The sequence below is a fragment of the Psammomys obesus genome, unplaced genomic scaffold (genome assembly GCF_907164565.1).
Source record: "Psammomys obesus unplaced genomic scaffold, mPsaObe1.curated_primary_1811, whole genome shotgun sequence".
Classification (NCBI taxonomy): Eukaryota; Metazoa; Chordata; class Mammalia; order Rodentia; family Muridae; genus Psammomys; species Psammomys obesus.
Genome location: NW_026596051.1, coordinates 30,623,850 through 30,636,967, shown reverse-complemented (window position 1 = coordinate 30,636,967; position 13,118 = coordinate 30,623,850).

Genomic DNA, 13,118 nt, shown 5'->3' with positions numbered 1-13,118 from the left:
CTATCTATCTATCTATCTATCTATCTATCTATCTATCTATCTATCTAATCACTTTACATCCTGATTGTGGCCCCCCTCCTCTTTTCCCAGTCCCCCATATAGCCCATTCTCCCCTTTTCTCCTCTAAAATTGGGAGGTCCCCCATGGGTACCAACCTGCCCTGGCACATTAGGAAGCTGCAGAAGGAGGAGCGTCCTTTCTCACTGAGGCCAGACAAGTCAGCCCAGTTAGAGGAACAGGATCCAAACAGAGACATCAGAGTCAGTGAAGGCTCCACTCCAGTTGTTGCAGGACCCACACAGAGACTAGGCTATGCATCTGGTACATACGTGTAGGGGCCTATGACCAGTCCATGCTTGTTCTTTGGTTGGTGATTCAGTCTCTGTGAGCTCCCATAGGCCCTGGCTAGTTGACTCTGTAGGTCTTCTTGTGGAGTCCTTGATGCCTTCACCTCCCTTAACCTTTCCCCACACTCTTACATAAGACTCCCGCAGCTCTGTCTAATGTTTGGCTGTGGGCCTCTGCAAGTGTTTCCATCAGCTACTAGGTGAAGCCCCTCAGAGGGTTATAATAGGACCCTATCTACAAGCACAGCAGAATAACAATAATAAGGTCAGGGACTGTCTCTCTCCCTTGGGATGGGACTGAAGTAGGGCCTGTCTTTGGTTGGCCATTTCTTCAGTCTTTGTTCCATCTTTGTCCCTGCACATCTTGTGGGAAGGACAAATTTGGTGTCAAAATTTTGTGGGTGGGTTAGTGTCCTTACCCCTGTGCCAGCAGTCGTTCCTGACCACAGGAAGTGGCCACTTCAGGTTCCATATCCTTGCAGCTAGGAGTCTGTGCTAAGGCGAGCCTCAAAGACTTCCTAGGGCCTCTTGTAGCCCACATCTCTGGCATAAGCCAGAGATGCCCACCTCCCACATCTGTTCTCTCACAAGCCCTCCCTCCCCTGCTCTCCCTACTCCTAATCCCCACCCCTGCTTCCCTCCCTGCATACCATTTCCTACCCAGTTCCCTCCCTCCATCCACCTCCAGTGCCTATTTAATTTCCTCTTCTGAGTGAGATCCAAGCTTCCTCTTTTGGGTCCTCCTTGTCACTTAGCTTCTTGGGAGCATCTCACATTTTGATTCCTTTGTTTTCTCAAAGTTCCACTTCTGTCTCCTTGTTCCCTTACTACACTAAAAGCTCATTCTTCATCCTATATTTCCTGTTATCCAGCTGATAATAAGACTCTTTGGGGAATCTACTTTCAACATGTAAATTACCCTTAAATATTTCAATATACTACTTACAGTCAATATCTCTAGCAACTAACACAACCTGGTCAAAACTTTCAACGCATACTAATCACAATTATAAAACCATAAACAAGTGAGCTCAAAGTCACACCTTTACATCATTACATTCTGTTTCCTCCTTTTTTTTTCCTTGTATGCTTTTTTTAGATTGTCATTCTCACTAACAGGTATTGTTACTGGACACTTCCCTTATGGCTCAATGAGACTGTGATGAACAAGTGAATGACAGGTACACAGAAGTACCTCAGGCTAAATGTTAGCTACTGGGCCAAAATGCATTTAAAGTTTATGAGAAGATATATCATTTCCACACCTTGTCCCCTCAAGCACTGATCTTTTGAACCTTCAGTCCTTAGTCTTCTGCCTTGTAGAAATATTTTGAGTGAGCTCTGAAAAGAGAGGCATCTCTCCCACGGAAAGAAATTGCATGCAATCTGTTTGTATCTATACACAATGTAAGCTGAAACCACAATATTCTCTTTTCAACAGACTAAGGTGGATCTTTTGTGCTCAAGAGAAGACTTTCTAATAAACAAAGCGGTGTGTGCACACAAACCAAATGGACGGTATTTGTTGACAATATCCCCGCATGCCCTAATATGCAAAGAACTTGGAGCTTTCTCAGGCATGATTTGACCTGTAAACACAGAATCTCATACAACTCATACGACATTTTCCATTTACTTTAAAGCTATCAGAGCGAGGGTGAGGAGGTGTTTGCCATTTCAATATGCTATTAGTACCATTTATATCTAATTTTTCCCCTCGGTTGTCTGTCTCATATGAAAATGTTTTAATCTATAATATATCAAAGTACTCCCTATAAAAAGAGTTATAGATGTGGAACATCACCTATCATTTAATTGAAAGGAAAGACTCATGAGACTATCTTGTAATAGAGAAGCTTTTTCATCTCTCTTCTTCATGCTTAGAGACAATATAAGGAAAGAAACGATGTTGTTTCCCACTCACATCTTCTCTAGCCCATGGTCTCTGTTACTAGAGCAGAAATAAAGCACAGTCATTCCTAGTAGTGTGTGTCTTCCAAAGTCTGCAAAAAAGGAGGGGTTTTTTTGTTGTTTTTTTTTTTTTTTTGTTTGTTTGTTTTCCATCCCAACTCCACTTCTCAGCACAGTACTTCAGCAGGTACCTTGGTCATCACTATTTTGTCTAACTGCTCCTCCTTCCCACATATCCTTCAGTGAAGGAAATTCACGATCCATAGAAACTCCAGCTAAGCCAGGTTGCCTTCCATCCATTTCCCTTTTCAGCCCAAGGCATAAGATCTGTGTTTTCCTTCTCCTGATGGATATTCCGACTAAATGGCTTATTTTAATAGAGTGAAATTATACCCTTAATTTAGGAAAATATTTTTAAATACGTATTAAGCTCTTCACAGGAAAAAGTCAGGGATGTGTCATTTAAAGTTCTTAGATGCTTCCAAGTCAATAAAAGCCTTCATAAGCAACAAAAAATTTCACCAGCTAAAATACAGGCACCTTTTACCATTTGTAGTGTATACCTTTGCATTTATTTCCCAGCAACACAGCACAGTGAGTTGGAGTGGGCCATAGGAAAGGAAAATGGAGAGGGAGAAGGGATGGGGAAAGGGTCTTGAGAAACTTAACTGAACATTGCTGAGGAAATAGTTACAAGTACTTTTATAGCACTGGAAGCCTGCAAGTCAATATACGGAAAGTAGACCAAATTAAGACTGTATTTTAACCATGTTTTACCAGATGTCAGAAACATATTTGCCCATAGAATAAAGCCATGATATAAGAAAATGATCTCCTTGCTTTTAATAGCTCAGTAGTATTCCATTGTGTAAATGTACCACAGTTTCTGTATCCATTCCTCAGTTGAGGGACATCTAGGTTGATTCCAGCTTCTGGCTATTATGAATAGAGCTGCTATAAACATGGTTGAGCAAATGTCCTTGTTGTATAGTTGAGCATATTTCGGATATATGCCTAGGAGCGGTACAGCTGGATCTTGAGGTAGCGCTATTCCTAATTGTTTAAGAAAGTGCCAGATTGATTTCCAAAGTGGTTGTACAAGTTTACATTCCCACCAGCAATGGAGGAGGTTTCCCCTTTCTCTGCATCCTCTCCAGGATGTGTTGTCACTTGTGTTTTTGATCTTGACCATTCTGATGAGTGTAAGGTGAAATATCATGGTTGTTTTGATTTGCATCTCCCTGATGACTAAGTCTGTTGAACATTTTTTTAAGTGTTTCTATGCTATTTGATATTCCTCTATTGTGAATTCTTTGTTTAGCATTGAGCCCTGGGGGCCTTGCAGAGACTGATACCCCAACCAAGGACAATGCATGGAGGGGACCTAATACTCCAGCTCAGATGTAGTGCATAGACTCAGTCTCCAAGTGGGGTCTCTAGTAAGGGAAGCAGTGACTTTCTCTGGCATGCACACAGTGACAGGATCTCTGATCACCTCATCCTGGGTGGTGCAGCCTTGCCAGGCCACAGAGGAAGACAATGCAACCAGTCCTGAAGAGACCTGATAGCCTAGGGTCAAATAGAAGGGGAGGAGGACAACCCCTATCAGTGGACTAGGGGGGGGGCTTAGGGGAGAAGAGGGACAGAGGCTGGATATGGAAGAAGACAAGGGAAGGAGCCATTGCCAGAATACAAATTGAATAAATTATAATAAATGATAATAATAAAAATATATTAACAAAAAAGTAATTCTTAGTGTACAAAAAAAAAAAAAAAGAACAAAGAAAAGAAAATGATCTTTGGTGCACAACATGTAAAATGATGAATAGGAAACAAAAATTAGCAAACACACCACCTTGCCAAAGGTAATAATAGAAATGCAAAAACCATTAGCAAATCACAAAAAGTCCATGCCCTGGAAGCTACTACCCTGGATCAGGACATGACAGTAACCCTTGGCTTCAACCAGTTTTTCACATACTTCTGGTTGAGGGGGCTCTAAATTCAATGTTAAATTCACATTGCATGTTAGTTAGCAGTTTGTTGGTGATGAAGACTTTTTTCCATATGATGATTATTTCATAGAAAATCTTGGTTACTTTTAACTTCATTGTAGCCATAATGAGATGTGTAGATAACACAAACATGCTTCATTAGGGAGAGGGAAAGGTATACTATTCATTTCACTGACAAACTTCTGCTTGGAGATAGAAAAGTTAAAATACTTGTGAAGGTCCTGTTTTGTTGTTGTTGTTGTGTGTGTGTGTGTGTGTGTGTGTGTGTGTATGCGTGTGTGTGTGTGCTCTCACACCTCTCCCCCAAAAATTGTATAGTTAATCACATTTCAGTCAGATATTTAAGAATAAATGAAAGCAGACACAATGATTATACATTATATTTTATAATCAAATTTAATCCATGTCAAATAGTAATGGCTAGGAAAGAATTTTCTAGAATCTTGCAGTTACCTAGGACACAGTGTTATGAGAAAATGGCAAATTCAAATTCCTGGGTAATTTTGCTCTATGCATGCCATTAAACAAAGAAACCACTTCAGCAAAATTGGCACTGTCATCTTTTCTCTTCATGTTGTTTTCCGTTGGCCCATATATCAGTGTTCTGTAGGCAGTATGCATCAGCTGAAACCCACAATATACTATGCTATTTACAGACCTGCAGCAGTCAACATCTGTGGAGAGGTTTCAGAAATTGATTTAAAGTCTGCAACATAAGCATATCCAATCCTAAGAGTACACAATGCCATATATCTTCCTGGGAAGACTGACACATGGTCCCTTCTCTGACTGGTGATAATGCATCCCTGCCAAACCCAGATGTAGTTTCAAATCCAGGGAGATGCAGCCCAGTGATGGATAGGTCTAACCCAGTTGTACACACATTTGTATCTTGAAAAGCCTCAGTGTACTGACAATACCTTTTTTTTTTCTTTTGCTTGCCATGTTTCTTCAAGTGTATCAAGATGTCATTATGTCCTGCCAGGTTGACAAGCATATGATCAGATTTAATGGCATATAAAGATGTCAGATTGCTTTCCGAAGCAAGAATTTCAGCACTGAAAATTTTAACAATTAATTACACTTCCCTGGCAACCCCACTAAAAATGGAATTAAGTGGTGGAACTATTTCATTAGAAGGATCTGGCCAAATACATGTAATAGAGAGAAAGCTTTTAAAAATTAAAACTGGCAAGTGATTTGCTTTCTCTGTGATTTTACCTCATGGGCCTTCGCTTTCATGATGTTCTTCCCTCATGATAGGTAGTGAATTCAAGGGCAGGGCTGTATTCTATTTATCTACAGGTCTTAATAACTCCCCAGCATGAAATAAGGTATTTGATATACCTTGCTAAATCTAAGTGTATTCAGATATGAGCATGCTGTGAACTATGGAATCAAATATAAATCAAAACCATGCCATCAATTAAAGGAAATACTCTTATGATTTAAATTGCCTCCCCACAGACCCCAATTCATATGTTGAAATGCTGACTTCCAGAACTCTGAATATGACCTTACTTGGAGATAATGTCTTTACCAGTTTAAAAATCGTCAAGTTAAATAGCATGTTGAAACATATCCATTAAAGTGGGTTTTAATCCCTTATGAATGCCATCCTTCTAAAAGGCAGAACCTGGACACAGAGAACTCTGTCATACAGATGGAAACAGATATCAGAAGGAACAATGCAAGGGAAGGAATACTGAACACTGCCAGGAACAGAAATAGCTAGGAGGAGGTGGGCAGAGATTTGTTCCAGGCTCTCAGAGGGAACCAAAAGCCCAGTGCCTTAGCCTCAGAGTCCAGCTGCAAGAACCACGAGCAAATCAATTTCTGTGGCTTAATCCACCTCGTTTTTCATGCTTTGACTATAATAGTCATGAAAAACCAATATAGTAACTTAGATCAAGTCATTTCATTGTTCTGAGACTGTCCTTAAGATAGAGATAAAATGTCAACCTCGCATGTGCAGCACCTGAATGCTCAACAAATGGTAGAGGTAAAAGTAGCAAGAAAAAAAAAAAAAGAAGTATGTAGCACTTTATATGTAGAGAGCTCTAGATGCTAGAGAGAAAGTGATTCAAACTGAAGCCACAAAACAGATCGTAATGGGAGCAATCGAGTAGAGCAATCAATATGTCAAATGCTATAGTGGACAACCATAGGGCAGAGAAGCAAAATATGAAGGAATAATTGAAGGAAACATTATATATAGGTTTTCTAGCATTTATAGCATTTAAGAAAAAAGATAGCAAGGTTTCAGGTTTGCAGTTCCAAGCTGACACTGAGATTGACTGTCCATTTTAAGACGTTTATTACAAGAGTTGTAAGGTCCATAGATTAATAATAGGCAAATGGCGGCGTGTTGAAGACTCTGAGGGCTGTTCATGCCTATAGAGCAGAGTGTGTGTCAGAGGGGCACTGTTTAAAGGTTTCAGAGCAAGAGGGTTCTATGCTGCGTATTATCATAGCTAGTAGAGTAGCTGCATAGGATAGTAGCTCATAGTAAATGTTTGGAGTCAGGCTGTCTCTGAATCAGCTGGGAGGGTAGGAGGAGGAAAGAATCTAGAAAAACAAGTCACTCTATCTCTGGAAGTGAATCTACTACAGTTTCTGAAAAAGCCACAACCAAAATAAAAACAAAGGTGCTTCCCAAATCAGCATGGCACTGAAGAGTTTTAGATAGCCTGAATATAACTCCATTCTGAAATAAAGATCTTGACTGGGAACTGAATTCAGGTACCACAAAATATCACAGAATATACCCCTGGCAGAAAACAAAGTTAACTCTCCTAACAACAGCCTCCAGGAAATATAACAAAATAAATGCTTCATAGAAAATAGAGACAAACTCCCTGCAATAATCAATCGGAATCAGTTGAGAATTGGGTGAGAAAATTCTCCCCAATGTTTCAGATATGGTTTAGAAAAATAGCCTTTGTGATTATATGCCTTAGCCATTGTGATTGTGTGCCTCATAGTAGTTCATCCCACCCTGCTAAACTTCACCAAATTCTGTAACGCCAAGGCTTGTGCCCCGCTGCTTGCTGCCATGAAAACCCCCTGCTCACAGACTTTCCCTTTAAAAATCCTGTTCACTCAGAGCTCAGGGTCCCACTTCTCTACTGCTGCACCAGTGGGACTTGGGTCCCAACTTCAATCGCTCTCATAATAAAACTCTCTTGCAATTGTATTGAGTCATCTCCCGGTGGTCTCTGAGGGTCCCGTGAACCTGACATAACAGCACTTTTTAAGACAAACTATAGAAACAGGCACCAGCCATTGAGGTATTTGAAGGAAATTATTCCAGAAAGAGGAAACAGGAAATTCAAAGGCCCCAAATGTGAACTGTTGCTAGTATAATAGTGACAGGAAGGACACAAGTATTGATGGGCAAAGCTATGAAGAGGAACAGGAAATGACATCAGAGATGGAAGCAGAAAGACTTCAGGATCCAATGTAGGTAGAAGGTATTACAGCCACGGAACAGGAAGGCTTCTGGTAGATCACAACAATGTGAGAAGAGGGCTGTGACAGTCTCACTTACTCTTTGCATGGGAACCATACTGACTGGCATTCAGTCAGCCACAGTAAGGAAAGAAGCATGAATTCCAGGTGCTGGCTTATCCCAGTGAGTGTGGTAGGTAACACGGAGCAGCTGTGCAGATGATGAGAACTGGCCAGACTCTAAACACAGAGATAACATTGTTTCTTTCAAGACAGAATGTGGAGCATGAAATAAAGAGGAGTTAGGATCACTCCTACTGAGGCAATTAGGAGATTCAATTAAGGAGAATCCAGGTAAGAAGGCAGTTTGGGAAACAGGATAGGAACCCTGAGATTCACATGTCATATGCAGATTTTGTTAGCACCAGAATCAAGGGACATACAGGATGGGCAGTGGGTGTGAGTAAGGACTTTAGAAACTAGGTTCTTATAAGGACCTGTACATTTGAGGATTCTTTAAGTGAGATCACGATGGGAATGAAGCAAAATGCTGACATTTAGTAAGTGCTTGCTACATTTCCAGCAACTGTTTAAATGCTTTATATACATGACCTCATTAATCCTCTTAACTAACTCTACAGGGAATCAATTGTTCACATTTTTCATTCCTCCTGAAGTGTGGTCTTTGCCCATTGCACAAAGGAGGCTGTTTCCCATCAGCATAAGTGTTAGTGGTTATAACTAACATTCACTGTTTTCAGAATTCATTCTGCATTGCCCTTAAGATTCACAGTTCCATAACACAGAAAATTCTGGGCGAAGAAAAATGTAACATGATGGACCTTGCCTGGATTTTAGATTTTTAGACATTAGATTTTCCACAAAAGGCATGGGTGCAGGGCACTTGGAAGGCACCTATGACTGGAAAACCAGGAGAGTTATGTGACCACAGAACGATTGGCCACACACTTTTGCACAGAGAATAATTAAAGAGGACATCTGACTTGGAGAAGCCAGGACTTTTTCAAGGAGGGTCACTGGATGAACTGGGCTCTACTCACCGTTGAAAAATGGTTATTCATAGCACTGTACTTCTTGCTGGGATCATCAAAGGCCTACATAGCACTAAATAAACAAGACCAACTCCTTGATCTCAATCCTGTGAGGAACATTGCATGGCTGGTATAAAGCAGACTGTAAATGTAAGATCTCTCATAAAAATGCTTGAAACAAACTTTCTTGAAGTCAGTTCTCAAACCCATCATTTAGCATGATCTTTATGGCACTTGTGTGCAACTTGGATATTCTGTGGTGTAGTACTTTAATACTAGTCTTAGCCATCCTGCACATGTCCACCAAGGAGTTACTCTGTACAAAATCTTCATTGGATAACCTTTAATGATCAAAGAAAAATAACATAAAACTGACCAAATAAAATTAACAATTCACATGTACTCTGATCTTCCTCTTCTTCTTCTTCTTCTTCTTCTTCTTCTTCTTCTTCTTCTTCTTCTTCTTCTTCTTCTTCTTCTTCTTCTTCTTGTTTTTGTTCTTCTTGTTCTTGTTCTTCTTCTTCTCTTTCGGTTGTTTTGTTGCTATCGTTGTTGTTTTGGTTTTGCTCTTTCAAGACAAGGTTTCTGTGTGTAACACCCCTGGATGTCGTGGACTGTAGACCAGGCTGGCCTTGAACACACAGATCCACCTGCCTCTGCCTCCCTAGTGATGGGATTAAAGGAGTGAACCATCACACGCAGCTATACTCTGATCTTTACCTGCACTTAACCTTCACTTAGAATAATTTTACCCAGTTATTCAATGTCTTATATCTTTAAATGAATATTCCTAGGTCAATTTATTCAATCTTATTCATGGTATATCCTATGGCATTTCTTTACCTAAGTTCTGTGCTATGTTCTGTATCTTCCTTTTCAAAATAAATTCAACATTGCTTGCGATCTAGAAAAGATCATCCTGAGTGAGGTATCCCAGAAGCAGAAAGACACATGGTATATATTCACGTATAAGTGGATACTAGACCTATAAGACAGGATAAACAAACTAAAATCTGTACACCTAAAGAAGCTAAACAAGAAGGAGGATCCTGGGTAAGTGATCAATCCTCACTCAGAAAGACAAACTGGATGGACATTGGAAGAAGGAGAAAACAGAGAACAGGAGAAGAGCCTACCACAGAGGGCCTCTGAAAGACTCTACCCAGAAGTGTATCAAAGCAGATGCTGAGACTCATAACCAAACTTTGGGCAGAGTGCAGGGAATCTTATGAAAGAAGGGAGAGTTAGTATTACCTGAAGAGGACAGGAGCTCCACAAGGAGAGCAACAAAACCAAAATATCTGGTCACAGGGGTCTTTTCTGAGACTGATACTCAACCAAGGACCAAGGTCCATTCGTGGATATAACCTAGAACCCCTGCTCAGATGTAGCCAATGGCAACGCAGTCTCTAAGTGGGTACTGTAGTAAGAGGAGCAGGGACTGTCTCTGACGTGAACTGATTGGCCTGCTCTTTGATCACCTCGCCCTGAAGGGGGAACAGCCCTACCAGGCAACAGAGGAGGACATTGCAGCCAGTCCTGAGGAGACATGATAAGCTAGGGTCAGATGGAAGGGAAGGAGGACCTCCCCTATCAGTGAACTTGGAGAGGGGCGTGTGAGAAAATAAAGGACGAAGGGAGGGGTTGGGAGAGGATGAGGGAGAGGGTTACAACTGGGATACAAAGTGAATAAAATGTAATTAATGTAAAAAAATAAAAATTTAATAAAAAAAATTCACCATTGCCCCTTCTATATTCCTGTAATTAACGCGGACTAGTTTCTTCTCTAAAATCTTATATTAATTGTTGAACAGAGTTCATTTACTTGTAATACGCAACTCCAGATCCTCATGTCATTAAAGCATAGCACCTAACTAAACTGCAAACTCCTTGAAACACAGAGCAGGTGATGGTCATACCTTCTCACAGGAGCAGCTAGATGGAGCCTTCTGCTCAGGGTTCAACGACTACCTACTTCCCTGATGAATTACTGGGAACATGCAACCTTTCCACTACCTTTACCTAGAAAAGAAGTTGCAGGCTGAACATTTTCTCACAACTCATGAGTGAAATAACAAGTACTTGATCTCAGATGTCTAGCATAAAGCAGTTAAGAACAGTGTTGCCAACAATTCCTGGAGCAAATAATCCGTTTTAAGAACTTCTGATTTAAAAAAATATATATTATAAGACCAGCAAAATGTCTGCTAACAGAGAAGAGGACATATTGGCTCTCATTAACTCCTCAATAACTCCAAGAACAATTACTACCACAGACATGAACAGCAATGGGTGGTGCTGTGTGAGCTATACTTCCAGGTGTCATGTGTTAACAAGTTTTCACTGTGGCTTCCTTTCTCCACATCTACATTCTTACTCTGATTTATTCCTTCAGAACTTTACTGCTCAATCCTTTTGTATAGTCAAAGCATTTAATTCCCCCCCCCCCACCTAGAAACTGCTGGTTTATACACATCTGTGGTCAACTTCGACCATTCCCTGAATAAAGCCTCTTTCTTGTCACCAGCTGTCAAGCAGTTTCTAGGGCTCTGCTTATTGCCCTCACCTACTTGCCTAGAAAAGGCACATCCTACAATAATCATTTCTTTCCCCATGCTCCTGTTCTTTCTCCCATTCCCTGTATGCACGCCACCCAGGTTTTTCACTATTCTCTTTTAAAGTCAATATGTATCTTATTCAAATAAAGTACAAACTGGACGTTCAAAACTATGTGAGTCACATTGGGATTTCTCCAAGCAAAAACATGAGGTCCTGTTAACAAAACACTCTAGGCATCTTTTAATTCCATTAAATTTTAGATAAATACTTGTGGCTCTGCTCTTTTTCTAAGTAAATTATGTAAAAACGTTCATTGGAAACCATCTCTTAATGTATTGATTTTGGCCAGAATCAATTATTTGAGGTACGTTATTCTCTAAGTATATGCATCACAGAAGTTAAACATGAATATCAGGCATTAATAATACACCACCATATGCACAGCATCTTTTAGAGAATTAGAAAAAGTGTGGCTACTCCTACTAGCAAAGGGAAACCAGGGTCAAAGCACACTGACTGCTTGGCGCCCTTGTTTGTGGAACCCTTGACCAAGAATGGAAAGGTGTTGTGTTCCAAATTCTTACCCAGTAATAGCAATGCACTATATTCTAGCTCTTTCTGCATCCTGACACTTCTCCTTTTGAGAAGTTTGCTTCACACTATGCGCTAAAGCGTGGCATTTTATTATGACATGAAAAAAAAATATCTAAAGTGAGACTACATACCTGTGTGGTCCAGTACTCAAAGTGGGGGAAGAAAACATTTTAAAAGCCAATAACCACACATATGCAAACTTCTTAAATATTATTGTGTTGTATTTAACAGAATGTTATTGTGTTTAATGACTTTATGTATCGGGTAAATTGCCTTATGTTTCAGTTATAGGTATATAATGGAAGATCCTCCTTTCTGGAGTTAGAGAAACTTCACTTGTCAAAGTACCTGCTATGTCCTTCAGTAGGCTACAGTCCACACAGACTAAAAGGCTTTCTAAAGCCTCTGGTGGCCTTGTTCTGGTTAGTGGTTACCATGGGATCCAAACGGTGTCTACATACACAAAAACATCCTCAGGGTTGTTGTGGAATAATGGAGGTTAAATCTCACATATTAATATTACAGTTGATAAGTATAAAATGTATCCCTTCCTGTTCACAAAATTGGGACAGAGGTGAAAAAACAAAATAGTGCTATGGAAGGAGAAGATCGCTCTTTGAGACGTGTTAAAATTCAAATGACTCATAAGAATAGGTCACCCCAGTAAAATGGTTTAAATCAAAGTACAAGCAATGGGTTTGCCTCACATTTTCACCTGTGAAATTTTCCCTTTGCAACTGAAGTAGTAAATCTATTTAATGAAGTTAGACTTAAAAAAAAATAGTTCTCTTAATTGTGTATTTTTTTTTCCAGCTTGTAAAATGCCTGATAAGAGCTTTAGAGATTTTTCCAAAACACTCCCTTTATATCTCCTTGTGAGAGATCCTTTGAGGGGCAGCGTTTATGCACTTAGAGTTGAATATTCCGGTCTAGGGCCAACACCCATTAACTCTAAAATTAAGTAAGTCATTTTCTTCACACCTCCGGTGGCCAAGTTAAAAGAAAAAAGGCAAACAGTAATGAATGAAGACTCTGGAGTTCTTTCATTATGTTCAAGTTGACCGGGGTCCTCATGGAGAGGCCTCCCTTCATTCCCACACATTTTCTGACCTATTTTGTCTGCCTTTTCTCAGAAGGATTTTCCTTGCTCTGCCTTGGACCATGAAGTAAACTAATTATCTTGTTCAAAT